Source organism: Balaenoptera acutorostrata, chromosome 18 (assembly GCF_949987535.1).
Source record: "Balaenoptera acutorostrata chromosome 18, mBalAcu1.1, whole genome shotgun sequence".
NCBI lineage: Eukaryota > Metazoa > Chordata > Mammalia > Artiodactyla > Balaenopteridae > Balaenoptera > Balaenoptera acutorostrata.
This window is the reverse complement of record NC_080081.1, coordinates 52,202,348-52,216,657: the sequence shown is the minus strand read 5'-3', so window position 1 is coordinate 52,216,657 and position 14,310 is coordinate 52,202,348. Positions and strand designations below refer to the sequence as shown.

At 33.8% G+C, this 14,310-nt stretch overlaps 1 pseudogene; it reads left to right on the top strand.

The window, feature by feature from the left end:
- The first annotated feature begins 7,383 nt into the window (after nt 1-7,383).
- LOC103018705 (tubulin beta chain-like) lies at nt 7,384-8,712 on the top strand (annotated as a pseudogene).
- The last annotated feature ends 5,598 nt before the right edge of the window (nt 8,713-14,310 follow it).

Genomic DNA, 14,310 nt, shown 5'->3' with positions numbered 1-14,310 from the left:
GTACTTTTGGTTCTTTTTCCTTAGGAGATAGATAGATCCAAAAAAATTATTTCTACAATTAATGTCAAAGAGTGCTCTACGTATGTTCTCTTGTAGGAGTTTTATGGTTTAATGTCTTACATGTAGGTCTTTAATCTATTTTGAATTGTCTTTTGTATATGGTGTGAGTAAATGTTCTAACCTCATTCCTTTACATGTATGTGTCCAGATTTCCCAGCACAAGATATTGGTGAGACTATCTTTTCTCCATTATATATTCTTGTAGATTAACTTTGTTGTAGATTAACTGACCACAGGTGTGTGGGTTTATTTCTGGGCTCTCTATTACTTTCCACTGATCTATACATCTGTTTTTTGGGCCAGTATTATACTGTTTGGATTACTTTAGCTTTGAAGTATAGTCTGAAGTCAGGGAGGGTGATACCTCCAGCTTTCTTCTTTTTTCTCAAGATTGCTTTGGAAATTCTGGGTCTTTTATAGCTCCATCTAAATTTTAAGATTATTTGTTCTAGTTCTGTGAAAAATGTCATGGGTATTTTGTAAGAAATTGCATTGAATCTGCAGATTGTAGTATGGCCATTGTAACAATATCAATTCTTCAAATTCAAGAGCACAGGATATCTTTCCATGTCTTTATTATCATCTTCAACCTCCTTCATTAATATTTTATAGTTTTCAGAGTTTGGTGTGTCACCTCCTTAGTTAAGTTTATTCCTAGGTATTTTATTCTTTTTGATATGATTTTAATTTTTTTCTTTCTCTTTCTGATAATTTATTATTAGTGTATAGACAAGCAACAGTTTTCTGTATATTAATCTTGTATCCTAGAACTTTACTGATTTCATTTATTAGGACTAAGAGTTTTCTGCTCAACAGTTAAGGGTTTTCTATATAGAGTATCCTGTCACCTGAAAGTTTAAATTCTTAGCTTCCAATGTGGATTCTTTTTATTTCTTTTTCTCATCCAATTGCTCTGACAAGGACTTCTCATACTATGTGTAATAGAAGTGGCAAAAGGGGACATCCTTGTCTTGTTACTGAATTTAAAAGAAAGACTTTCAGATTTTTATTGTTGAGTATGATGTTAACTGTGGGTTTGTCATAAATTGCCTTTGCCTTTATTATGTTGAAATATGTTCTCTCCATATAAACGTTGATGAGAGTTTTTATCATGAATTGATGTCAAATGCTTTTTCTGCCTCTATTGAAATGATCATGAGATTTTTATTCTTTCTTTTGTTAAAGTGGTGTATCACACTGATTGGTTTGCAAATATTGAAAATCCTTGTGTCTCTGGAATAAATCCAACTTGATCATGGTGTATGATCCTTTTTATATATTGTTGGATTCAGTTTGCTAATATTTTGTTGAGAAATTTTGCATCTATATTCATCCAAGATATTGGTCTGTCATTTATTTTTATAATCTCATTATCTGGTTTTGATATCAGGGTAATCATGGCTTCATAGAATTAATTTGGGTGTGTTCTGTCCTCAACTTTTTGGAATAGTTTGTGAAGGATAAGAATTAACTCTTCTTTATATGTTTCGTAAAATTCCCCTGTGAAGCTGTCTTGGACTTGGCCTTTTGTTTGTTGGATTTTTTTTTTTTTTCATTACAAATTCAATTGCACTACTAGTAATATGTCTGTTCAAATTGTCTATATCTTCTTGATTCTGTCTTTGCAAGTTATATGTTTCTAGAAATTTGTCCATTTATCTTAGGTTTTCCAATTTTTTGGCATATACCTATTTGGGGTATTCTCTTATGCTTTTTTCTTGTAGCTCTGTGGAATGTTGTTATATATTTCTCCTCTTTCATTTCATATTTTGTTTATTTGGGTCCTCACTATTTTCTTCTTAGTGAGTCTGGCTAAAAGTTTATCAATTTTGTTTATCTTAAAAAAACTCATTTTTTCATGGATCTTTTCTATTCCTTTTTCTTTTTATTCCCTATTTTATTTATTTCCTCTCTAATATTTTATTTCCTTCCTTCTGCTGAATTTTGGCTCTTTTTTTTCCTAATTACTTTAGGAGGTAGGTTAGGTTGTTTTTTAGTCTTTTTTTGTTTCTAGAGGAAGGCTTGTATAAACTTGGTATAAACTTCCCTCTTAGAACTAGTTTTGCTGCATTCCATAGATTTTGGAGAGTTGTGTTTGCATTTTCATTTGTCTTCAGGTATTTTCTGATCTCTTTTTTGATTTCTTCATTAAGCCATTTGTTTTTTAGTAGCATGTTGTTTACTCACCAACTTTTTTTTCTTTTCCCATTTTTCTTCCTGTGATTGATTCTAGTTTCATACCATTGTGATCTGACAAAATACTTGATAATTTCTATCCTCTTAAATTCGTTGAGACTTGTTTTGTGGTCTAGCATATGATCTACCTTAGAGAACATTCCATGTGCATTTGAAAAGAATATGTATTCTGATGTTTTGGGATGTAAAGTCCTATGGATTTCTATTAAGTCCAAATGGTCTATTGTGTCATAAAACCAGTATTGCCTTATTGATTTTCTGTCTGGATGAACTGTCTATTGTTGTAAGTGGGTTGTTAAAATCTCCTACTGTTATTATTTTACTGCTAATTTCTCCCTTTATGACTGTTAGTATTTGCTTTATATATTTAGGGGCTCCTGTATTGGGTCCATATATGTTAATGGGTATAATATCCGTTTCTTGTATTGATCCCTTTATCATTATATAATGCCTTTCCTTGTCTTTGGTTAGGGCCCTTGTTTTGAAGGCATTCTGCCTGATATGAGTATTGCTACTTCAGCTTTCTTGTTGTTTCCTTTTGCATGAAATGTATTTATCCATCCCCTAATTTTCAGTTTGTGGGTGTCTTTAGCTCTAAAATTAGTCTCTTGTAGGCACCATATAGCTGGGTCTTATTTTATTTTATTTTATTTTTTTTAAATCCAGTCAGCCACCCTATATCTTTTGGTTGGAGCATTTAGTCCATTGACATTTAAAGTAGTTATTGATAGGTATGTGCTTATTGCCATTTTATTACTTGTTTTCTGGATGTTTTTGTAGTTCTATGTTCTTTTTTCTTCTTTTGGCTTCTTTCCTTTTTGTTTGATGATTTCTTTAGTATTATGCTTGTGTTCTTTTTAGTTTTTGTGTATCTATTGTAGGTTTTTAATTTGTGGTTACCACGGGGTTCATATATATTTACCTATAACTATGTATACTTGTTTTAAACTGAGAGTTATTAAATTCAAACATATTCTAATAGATCAACATTTTTATCCTCCTTCCCCATGTTTTGTCTTTTTGGTGTCATATTTCACATACTTATGTTTATCTCTTAACTGTTTATTGTAGTTATAGTTGTTTTTACAGTTTTGTTTTGTTGTTGTTGTTGTTGTTTTTTGTCTTTTAATCTTTGTACTGGCTTATTTAAGTGCTTGATCCTTAGTCCTTATATATATTTGCCTTTCCTAGTGAGATTTTTCTCCTTCCTATAGATTTTTACTTATTTTCCACTTAGAGAAAACACTTTAAAACTTATTTTAGGGTAGGTTTAGTGTTGAAAAAATCTTTTACTTTGTGCTTGTCTGAAGAGTTCTTTATCTTTCCTTCTATTCTAAATGATAATCTTTTTTATGGAAAGGCATTTTATTTTAAATATAGCAATGTGTACAGGTCAATCCCAAACTCCCAATCTATCCCTCCTCTCCTCCCTTCCCCATCCCCTATGGTAATGATAAGTCTGTTCTTCAAGACTGTGAGTTTTGTAAATAAGTTCATTTGTATCATTTTTTTAAAAAAAATATTCCATATGTAAGCAATATCATGTGATATTTAGCTTTCTCTGTCTGACTTACTTCACTTAGCCTGATAATCTCCAGGTCCATCCATATTGCTGCAATGACATTATTTCATTCTTTTTAGTGGCTGAGTAATATTCCATTGTATATATGTACCACATTTTCTTCATCCATTCATCTGTTGATTGCTTCCATGTCTTGGCTCTTGTAAACAGTTCAGCAATGAACATTGAGGTTCATGTATACTTTAAAACCATGTTTGATATGGTAATTATACTCTCGCTGGGTATCCTGGGTTGCAGATTTTCCTTTCTAGCAGTTTGAATATATCATTCCACTCCTTCTGGCCTGCAAAGTTTCTGCAGAAAAATCAGCTGATAACTTTATGGGGATTCTTTTGTATAAGATTATTTGCTTTTTTCTTGCTTCCTTTAGAATTCTCTTTTTAACCTTTTTCCATTTTAATTATGATATGTCTTTGTGTAGGTTGTTTGGGTTATTCTTCTTTGGGGACCCTCTGTGCTTTCTGTATCTGGATATCTGTTTCCTCCATCATGTTTGGGAAAATTTCAGCTATAATTTCTTCAAATACATTTTTGATCCCCTTCTCTCTTTCTTCTCCTTCTGGGACTCCTATAATGCAAATGTTGGTATGCTTCATGTTATTCCAGAAATGTCTTCATTTTTTTTTTTTTTTCTTTTTTGCTGTTATAATTGGGTGATTTCCTTTACTCTGTTTTCCAGAGCACTTCTGTTTATCACCTAGTCTGCTATTAATGTCTTCTAGTATGTTTTTCATTTCAACTATTGTATTCTTTAGTTCTGACTGGTTCATTTTTATGCTTTCTATTTCCTTTTTAAAATTCTCACTGTTTTCATCTGCTTTTTTTCTCTAATTCATTTAACATTCTTATTAGCATGCTTTGAATTCTTTATGTAGTTTATTGCTTATTTGTTTCATTATTTATTTTTTCAGTTCTTTTAATTGAGACCAGTTCCTTTGCCATTTCGTTTTGTTTAACTTTCTCTGCCCCTATGAATTTAGGTGAAATGATTACCTATTAAGTCTTGAAGCAAGCACTGTTCTTATGTGGCAACATCCTGCCTTTGGTGGGAGAGCTGGATTTGACATGGATACCAGGCACATCCTTCCTCAGTGTGTGCTGGCAGCTATCACTTGGTAAGGAGTGGGGCTGGAGATGAAGGGGCTAGAGATGGAGTCAGGTGTAAGGTGGATTTCCCCTCTTCTCAGTGGCCATCATCACCCTATTAGTGGCAGGGCCTGATTCCAAGTTGCTGGAGCAGAAGACATGAGGGTCAGGCTTGAGCTGGCTTTGTTCCCTTGAAGTGTTTTTTTTTCCCCCTCTCCCAGTACCAGGACCCTTACTCCAGTGGGAAGGAGTGCTGATGCGAGTGGGATCCATGTGGGCTGTCAGCTCATGTTGGCTGCACACAGAGTTTGGAGCTGTCTTTGATGCACCAGTTAGCTGCCTGTGCAGCTGTCAGCAGTTGCTCCCCTTGCTCTGCTCAGACACAACCTCAGGTCTAAGCCCCTTTGTCCCTCATTGTCAATTACTCCCCCAGGATAAAATTGAGAATTCTATAATAACAGCAATAGCATTTTCACATAATTCCAATAGAATATTTTTTTTGAGATATTCAAAGACTTGCTGTGTAACTTTAAGAAAATGTGTCAAGATCAAAATCCCAGTACAGCAAAATAGTATACTAAACAGAACACAACTAATAAATGATTTGAGATAAGATTTAACGGCCTTGAAATTTATGATAGCAAAAGAACAATGGATAAGTATAAATTTAATTTATTCATAGAAGGAAACAAAAATAATTCTGCTTAAAAACAAATAAAACTTAAGGAATTTTTTAAAAGGTAATTAAATTTTCTAGGCATGTGATTAAAATAGGCTGGAAAAAGTTTTTTAACCTTTGGAAAAATAGAAAAAGAAAGGGATGGTTTGTGAGGAGTTGTTGTATGTATTAATTTTTCCTTTTAATCACTAGAAATCAATACACAGTTTTATTTCTGATTTGGAGTTGTTGAGATATCTAGGAAATTAATAAACTTATTTGGAGTTAAAAACACTATGAATAAAAACAAGATATGTAGGATATAATTTGACAAAGAAAATATAACTTCCTAAAAAGTAAAATAATTATAATAAAAAAAAAAAAAAACCAAAGCAAGGAACCATAAAACAACATTACCAGTAGAAGCAACAATATTTTAAAAATTAAAAACCACTTAGAATTAACACCAATTTAAATTTTTACATAATAATATGTATTTAAAGAAGATTTTTCTCATATGGGTAATATAAGACCGAGTAAAAGTCAAATCTATTTGATATCCACAAGAGCAATGACTAAAACAAAGAAAAAATTAAAAATTGACAACTGTAGAACAGGATAATTTTTAATTGGTTGTCATATTAATATCTGAGATATTTGAATTAAAATATAAAAAACACTTTTTTCACAGAAAAAAGTGTCATTATTTAAAATGTGCAATTACAAAAACTTTTAATTTCCTTGAAATTTGTATAAGGAAAATAAACACAGACAAATACACATCACATATATACTCAGTAAAAAAAGTATAGGGAGTACAAAGATAACAGAAGAAACATTTTATGTTTGTTAATGTATTTTAACTTATTCCTTCCAGCCCTTGACATATCAAAGAGATAAAAATAAACAATATTTAATAAAATTTCAATATATATTAATTTTAATATTGTTTTGTACTAAAATCTACACCTTATAGAGAATAAATCATGCATGTAAGCTTCCATGAAATTTTTACAAAGCCTAACTATATTTTATGCCTAGAAATAACATTAAGGAATTCCAACAAATATTATCTTAATGAAATTAATTTAGAAATTAAAGTATAAGTGACTTAAAAAAGCAAAAAAAAAAAAAAAAAACCCAATATTCATCTAAATTATATGGGTATTACAATATACACTCTTAAATGAACCCAATTTAAGGGTCTAGTAAAAATTATGATTAATACATATTTGAAAAGTAAAGATAATGAGAAACATATCTATGAAAAAAATGGTATGTAGTCAAGCTATAACAATGGACAATTTCAAAATTGTGTTACTACAAAGAAAGTTTTGTTACAAATAAAGACAAAATAATAGAAAATAAATATATTGAAAGGTTAAATAGTGCTATAATGATTACAAATAAAATATTATAACAAGTTATAATATTTCTACTATCTCTTTCAAATATTAAATATATATGGTGACATCAATAGCAAGAATTTTTAAAGATAGGAACTTTTATAGACACTATTTCAAAATATATAACACATTTTAAAATGTGAAAATAATTTCTATAATAAAATGTATTTCTAGAAAATGGAATTACAGTTCTCATAGGTAGTAATTGTGATATTAGAAAGAAAAATCCTCTCAGAACCTTCCTGACGCCGCTTTCGTATCTTGCTTCTCCAGCCTCCGGGGCCCGTTCCATCCTTCCAGCCTGTGACCAACAGCAGAGAAAAACTAATTACATATCATTTTCTTGCCCCATACACACCTTGAGGCAAGCAAAAAAATTAGAATAAATTTTAACAATGAGGGAAATTGTGCACATCCTGGCCCGTCAGTGTGGCAACCTAATCGGTGCCAAGTTCTGAGAGGTGATAAGTGATGAACATGGCATAGACCCCACCGACACCTATCGTGGGGATAGAGACCTGCAGTTAGACCACATCTCCATGAACTACAATGAAGCCACAGGTGGCAAATATGTTCCTCATGCCATCTTGGTGGATCTAGAACCCGGGACAATGGACTCTGTTCACTTAGGTCCTTTTGGTCAGACCTTCAGACCAGACAACTTTGTTTTTGGTCAGTCTGGGGCAGGCAACAATTCGGCCAAGGACCACTACACAGAGGAGGCCGAGCTGGTTAACTCAGTCATGGATGTGGTTCTGAAGGAGGCCGAGAGCTGTGACTGCCTGTAGGGCTTCCAGCTGACCCACTCGCTGGATAGGGGCATGGATTCTGGAATGGGAACCTTGATCATCAGCAAGATCCGTGAAGAGTATCCCAATGGCATCATGAAGTCTTCAGTGTGGTGCCCTCACTCAAAGTGTCTGACACTGTAGCTGAGCCCTATAATGCCACCCTCACTGTCCATCAGCTGGTGGAGAACACTGATGAGACCTACTGCATCCACAACCAGGCCTTTTACAACATCTGCTTCCGCAACCTCAAGCTGACCATGCCAACCTAAGGGGACCTGAAACACCTCATCCTGGCCACCAAGAGTGGTGTCACCACCTGCCTCCACTTCCTTGGCCAGCTCAATGCTGACCTCTGCAAGCTGGTGGTCAACATGGTGTCTTTCCCATGTCTTCACTTCTTCATGCCTGAATTTCCCCCTCTAACCAGAGGTGGAAACCAGCAGTATCGGACACTCACTGTGCCCGAGCTCACCCAGCAGATCTTCTATGCCAAGAACACAATGGCTGCCTGTGACTCCCAACATGGTTGGCACCTCACCTTGGCTCCTGTCTTCCATGGGTGAATGTCCATGAAGGAGGTGGATGAGCAGAAGCTCAATGTGTAGAACAAGAGCAGTAGCTACTTCCTGGAATCGATCCCCAGCAACTTCAAGATGGCTGTCTGCAACATCCCACTCTGTGGCTTCAAGATTGTGGTCACCTTCATCAGCAAGAGCACGGCATACAGGAGTTGTTCAAGCTCACCTGAGTGCAGTTCTCTGCCATGTTCTGCTGGAACGCCTTCTTCCACTGTACACAGGCGAGTGCAGGGATGAGATGGAGTTCACGGAGGCTGAGAGCAACATGAATGACCTCGTCTCTGAATACCACCAGTAGCAAGATGCCACTGCAGAAGAAGAGATTTTCGGTGAGGAGGCTGAAGAGGAGGCCTAAGGCCGAACCCCATCACCTAAGGCTTCTCAGTCCCCTCAGCCTTCTTCCTCAATCATCCCTTTCCTCTCCCTCAGAATTTGCATTTTCTGACTCAATTTTTTTTTTTTTCTTTTTTTGGGAGGTGGGTAGAGGTTCTAAAACAGTGCCTGGCACATAATAGGTACTCAATAAATATTTGTTTTTTGTTGAATGTCTCCTCTCTTTTTCCACTTATGGCAGAACCATTTCTGCCATTCTGGGTAACCTTGTATTTCCTTCTGGTGCCCATTCCTCCCATCTGTCCAGTTAACATTTCCCACTTCGTTTTCAAGATAACTCATCAAGAAACTAGGTCTCATCAAATCTCATTTAGAACCGTGGCCTGACAACCCAGACAGATGACCACCACCCTAGGCCTGTGTGGTAGCCCAGGGGAAAGGAAACCAAGCAGCAGGTAGAAGTCCCTACAAGGAAGGGGTGGGGTTTTGAAGAGGGGCATCCAGGCTATTGAAGTCCTAGTTTCCAGATATCTTCCCACTCCTCTCTCAGCTTCTGGAGAGGTGTTAACAGTATTATCTCCATTTTCAGTCTCCTCCAAACTCTGTCCTGGGTGGTTCCCTTTGCAAGGGTCTGACCCCCACCTTGTCAAGGGGGATCCTTCCCTCTTCCACATTACCTTCTTCATAATGTTGGATTCCTTCCTTTACCCTGGCGGGAAAAAGGGGTCAAGAGGAGCAAGAGAGAGACTAGCCTTGGTCCCTAAACCTCAAGAAAGCCCCTCCACAACCCTATCTTTTCTTACAGAAAAAAAAAAAAAAAATCAGTCCGTCTGTACATATATGAAAAGGTATGTGCTGCCATCTAAATATCATTCCCCAGATAGGTGACAGGACACGATTAATCTTTTGGCAACATCTCATCTCTTGCTTTTACTATTGCCTTTTTCCCCCTACCCTGGTTTTGTCCTATTCTACACTTCAGATTTCTGTTTTGTGCTGAACTTGTTGCTTTTTTTTCATATTGAAAAGATGACATTGCCCCAAGAGCCAAAAATAAGTGGGAATAGAAAAAAAAAAAAAAAAAAAAGAAAGAAAGAAAGAAAGAAGAATCTCAAGCCAAAAATAAATTTGGCAAACATAGGTTCCTCTCTTAAGTTCACACTATGACTTATTTTATTAAACACTCTGATATGATCCATAATAGAATAAAACCTATTTTACAAATTAAATAACAGACATTTTTGCAGTGATAGATATTTTTCCCCAAAGAAATTGCTCTAGTATATTTTGTAATCACTATATAGCTACCTAACTCTATTTGTGTTGACCATAATAACCACAAACTATTTAGTGAAAAAGGAAGTGTACAAAATAATGTGGTATAGTTACCCAATTAGTGTAGAGCTAAACAGACAAATATATGTAAACATATATAGCAGTAAACACATGTAACAAGATTTTAATAAATTGAATTTTCTTGGGGATTAACTTTAGAGTATGACCAAATTTCACATTCATTATGTTCCTATCTTGTGTGAAATTTTTAGGAGACTATACTATATTATTGTGAGAAAAATGAAGTTAAAATGACTTTATCACAAGATTATTGCTCTTTGATTTATTCCTTCATGATTTCATTAACCAACAGCATATTTTCTTAAAACTTTGTATCAACATAAAAATAACATGACTTGTATATCTTTAAATAGCATGGTTACTTAAGAGTTAAATTTGTATCGCATGTGTCAATACATTTCACAGAAATAAAATTTATGATTTAGTTATTAAGCACAGCACTCAGTTCCAATTTTTGTTGAGCACGTGTTTTATTTCTTTAGTAGTACATTTGTTACAATTGAATTGCCTACCAAAATTTTAAAAACACATACACAAAGACATATGCACCCACATTTAAAATAGCTAAGCTCATATTTTTAGTTAGTGTGGCTATCTTTTGTGAATTGATACCCTTGACTGAAATGTTTTGAGGAATTTTGCTGAAGTCTTCTATTAATCATGCGATCTTATGCATTTTCACAGGATGAAAGGTGAGTAAAATATTCATCTATTTTACAACTCAGTACTGATTTTCAGTGTTTTGTGTATTGTTGCTTTTTTCCCAACTAAAATCATAAAGAGTTATTTGCTATAAAATAAAATGGGACATATTGAAAAACATTAACCGAGTAACCAACTCTCATTTTATCGTATTCCAGAATGTCCTGCATGGGGGCAGTATGTACAATAATTATAGATTTCCAAATAAAAAAAAAAAGGTTAGGAGTTGTCACTCAGATGTGTATGAAATAGAGAAATCCTTAAATATTAAATGTCAAAAATGGTCTAAAGGGTAAATATCAGCAAACATATGATTTGTCCTATCTGGGAGAGTTTGTCTTCTGGATAAAAAAACTTATGAATTAGTTCCCCTCTCTAATAGCAAGAATCAAAGCATAAAGACCAATGGGAAATCCAATGGATAAGTCAAGCAGGTAAGACAAGAGGAATAAAAGATTTTTTTTTTTTAAATTTTAGAATTTCAATTTAGATTTGACTCATCTATATTTTGGCCTTTCTGAAATTAACTGTAGAGACACTATAACAAGCTAAATATAAAAGATTTGTACAAGAAGTGCTGAATTATGTGACCCCCTACTTTTGCTACATAGAGAAGCCCCATTTATAAAAAGTCTCCTTTCCCATGACAGGAAATGGAGGACACACAAAGAATTGAAACCCAATTCCCATTCCTGTCCCTGCACTATTATTACCTTGGAAATATCTTATCTTCTTTTTTTAACCCTGGTTGTAATGAATATTTATTTTGGATGATTCTTTACAAGTTAACCAGAACTCCTAGTAAGAACTGAGGACTTCAAGTTTCCAAGAGTGAAATGGACCTGACTAGGGAATTTCTGGAATAATTATTCATGGCATTCCAAAGGAGACTGTTTAATAACCTACCCCATAACATAAATATATTCTTTATTTCAGGTCTGCCTTCTGTTGTTACCATCCCCTCAATTGTTAAGGATATATTTTCCTTCTTACTTACTATTCATAATCTCCCAGTATCTCTCAGCACAATTGTAAGGAGAATATGGAATTTTCCTGGAAATTTCTTTCCAAACATATCATGTAGATTTTGAAAATAAATATCTTCAACATCCAGATAAAACTGTATTAAGTTACCTAATTGCTGCTGATATTTAAGTTTAAATGCTTTGGTAGTTCTATTTTTATCTTTTTAAGGAACCTACATACTGTTCTTTATAGTGGCTGTACCAATTTTCAACCCCACAAACAGTGTATGAGGGTTCCCTTTTCTCCACACCCTCTCCAGCATTTATTGTTTATAGGTTTTTTGATGATGATCGAACAATCCCACTCCTGGACACATACCCAGAGAAAAGCCTAATTCAAAAAGATACATGAACCCCAATGTTCATTGTAGCACTATTTACAATAGCCAGGACATGGAAGCAACCTAAATATCCATCAACAGAGGAATGCATAAAGAAGCTGTGGTACATATATGCAATGGAATATTACTCAGCCATAAAAAAGAATAAAATAATGCCATCTGCAGCAATATGAATGGGCCTTGAGATTGTCATACTGAGTGAAATAAGTCAGACACAGGAAAAACAAATATATGATATTGCTTATATGTGGAATCTGAAAAAAAAAGGGTACAAATGAACTTATTTACAAAACAGAAGTAGAGTCATGGATGTAGAAAACAAACTTGTGGTTACCAGGGGATAGGGGGGAGGGATAAATTGGGAGATTGAGACTAACATATACACACTACTATATATAAAATAGATAACTAATAAGAACCTGCTGTATAGCACAGGGAACTCTACTCAATACTACGTAATGACCTATATGGGAAAAGAATCTAAAAAAAAAAAAAAAAAAAAAAAAAAAGAATGGATATATGTATATGTATAACTGATTCTCTTTGCTGTACATCTGAAACTAACACAACATTGTAAATCAACTATACTGCAATATTTTTTTTAAAGTTTAAATGATTTTTATCATTAAATCTATTTATATTAAATCACTATTTTATATTAAATTAAGTATAGTTTAAATATCTAAAAATCTAACATTTCATAATTACAAATAAAATAGTATCTTTTCTTCATAATTGCATGCTGTAAAAGTATAAAAAGCATCAAATAGTGCAAATTGTTTCATGGTAGCTGACAAACTGAAAATTAAGCAAAGATGAAATAAATGTTAATTGTTATAATGTAAAATAAACCTGACCATTCTTTTGAAAAATAACAATATTCAAAAATAAATACACTCCCTAAAATAGGAAAAACTCAGAGTTCTAATTCTTTAAGATGATATGACCTGAAAACCCTCCAGACTAGAATCATATTAAAAAGACTATATATTAGCAGGCAGCATCCACCAGATCACTAATTGTTCAGTTGCTGAACCCAAGTTCTGAGCATCTACTAATATCTGCCCCTTCTCTCTTCTTAGGCAAGCTCATCTATCTCTGTGATTTTAAATGTCACCTCTATACCAAAATTTGGCAAACGTGTTTCTCACTTAAGATTTTTGCAAGCTTTAAATGTGTATTTACTGATTGTCTTTTTTTCCCAGGTACTTGAGTATCTAATTCAATACTAGCACAAACAACTTGATTTCTTCATCCTTAAGAAACTAATTACTTAAGATAGAATTAAATTTTTACTTATGTTCAGAACTCATACTTAATCTATTACCAAAAGGTATTCATTCTACTAGTGATGTAAAGCCATTTTCTTTCTTCAAACTCTATTGCCATTATGTTAAACCAAGACACCACCATGACTGTCTTTCAATAGTCTATCATATCATAATTGTACATTAAAAAATACATAATAATTCTAAGATATATCACATTTTAAGTGAAGTATATTGTCTACCATATGATGTACTTAGGACAGATATTTTACTTATTTATAGCAAATAATCCATTAGATATTACTAAAATATAAAAATTATCATGGAAATGAAATAAAAAGAGAGAAGGCAAAATACAAATTGGCCCCAAATTTACTGAAAGCATCCCTGTCCCTTTAAGGTGGTAGGGGAGACCACTTAGTATGATGGACATACAAAAGGAGTACTGCGAAAGATTACAGCATAATAAAACCACCACAAATATGTTTTAATGAAATAGACCCGCAATCATTGGAAGAATGTTGAATACTACCTAACCTTCAATGAAAAGGGAATTATATCGTTTTTGTTTTTTTTTTCTCCTTTCCATCATGATTCTCTCACTTTATAAAAACTGAGTATGTAGCCTTAGTGAATGAAGTAAAGGAATCACAAGAGAGAAAGACTGCCAGTTTTTTTTGTTTTGTTTTTTTTTTTTTTTCTTTGCTCTTTCTGTCTTATTTTGGCCTGGAGCTTTATTTTCTCTACTTAAGAAGAACTGTTGATTCAAGAAGACTAAAGGGGCAGCCAGAGGACGCAGGAGAATCATCAAGGAGCAAACTGCTTAGAGCTCAAGGCTAGATTTCAAGTGAAAAGTGGTCCAGTTGGAATCACCAAGTAGGCATTGAGTCAGGATTTCAGAGTAAAGTTCTCTTAAAAGTGTAAGATA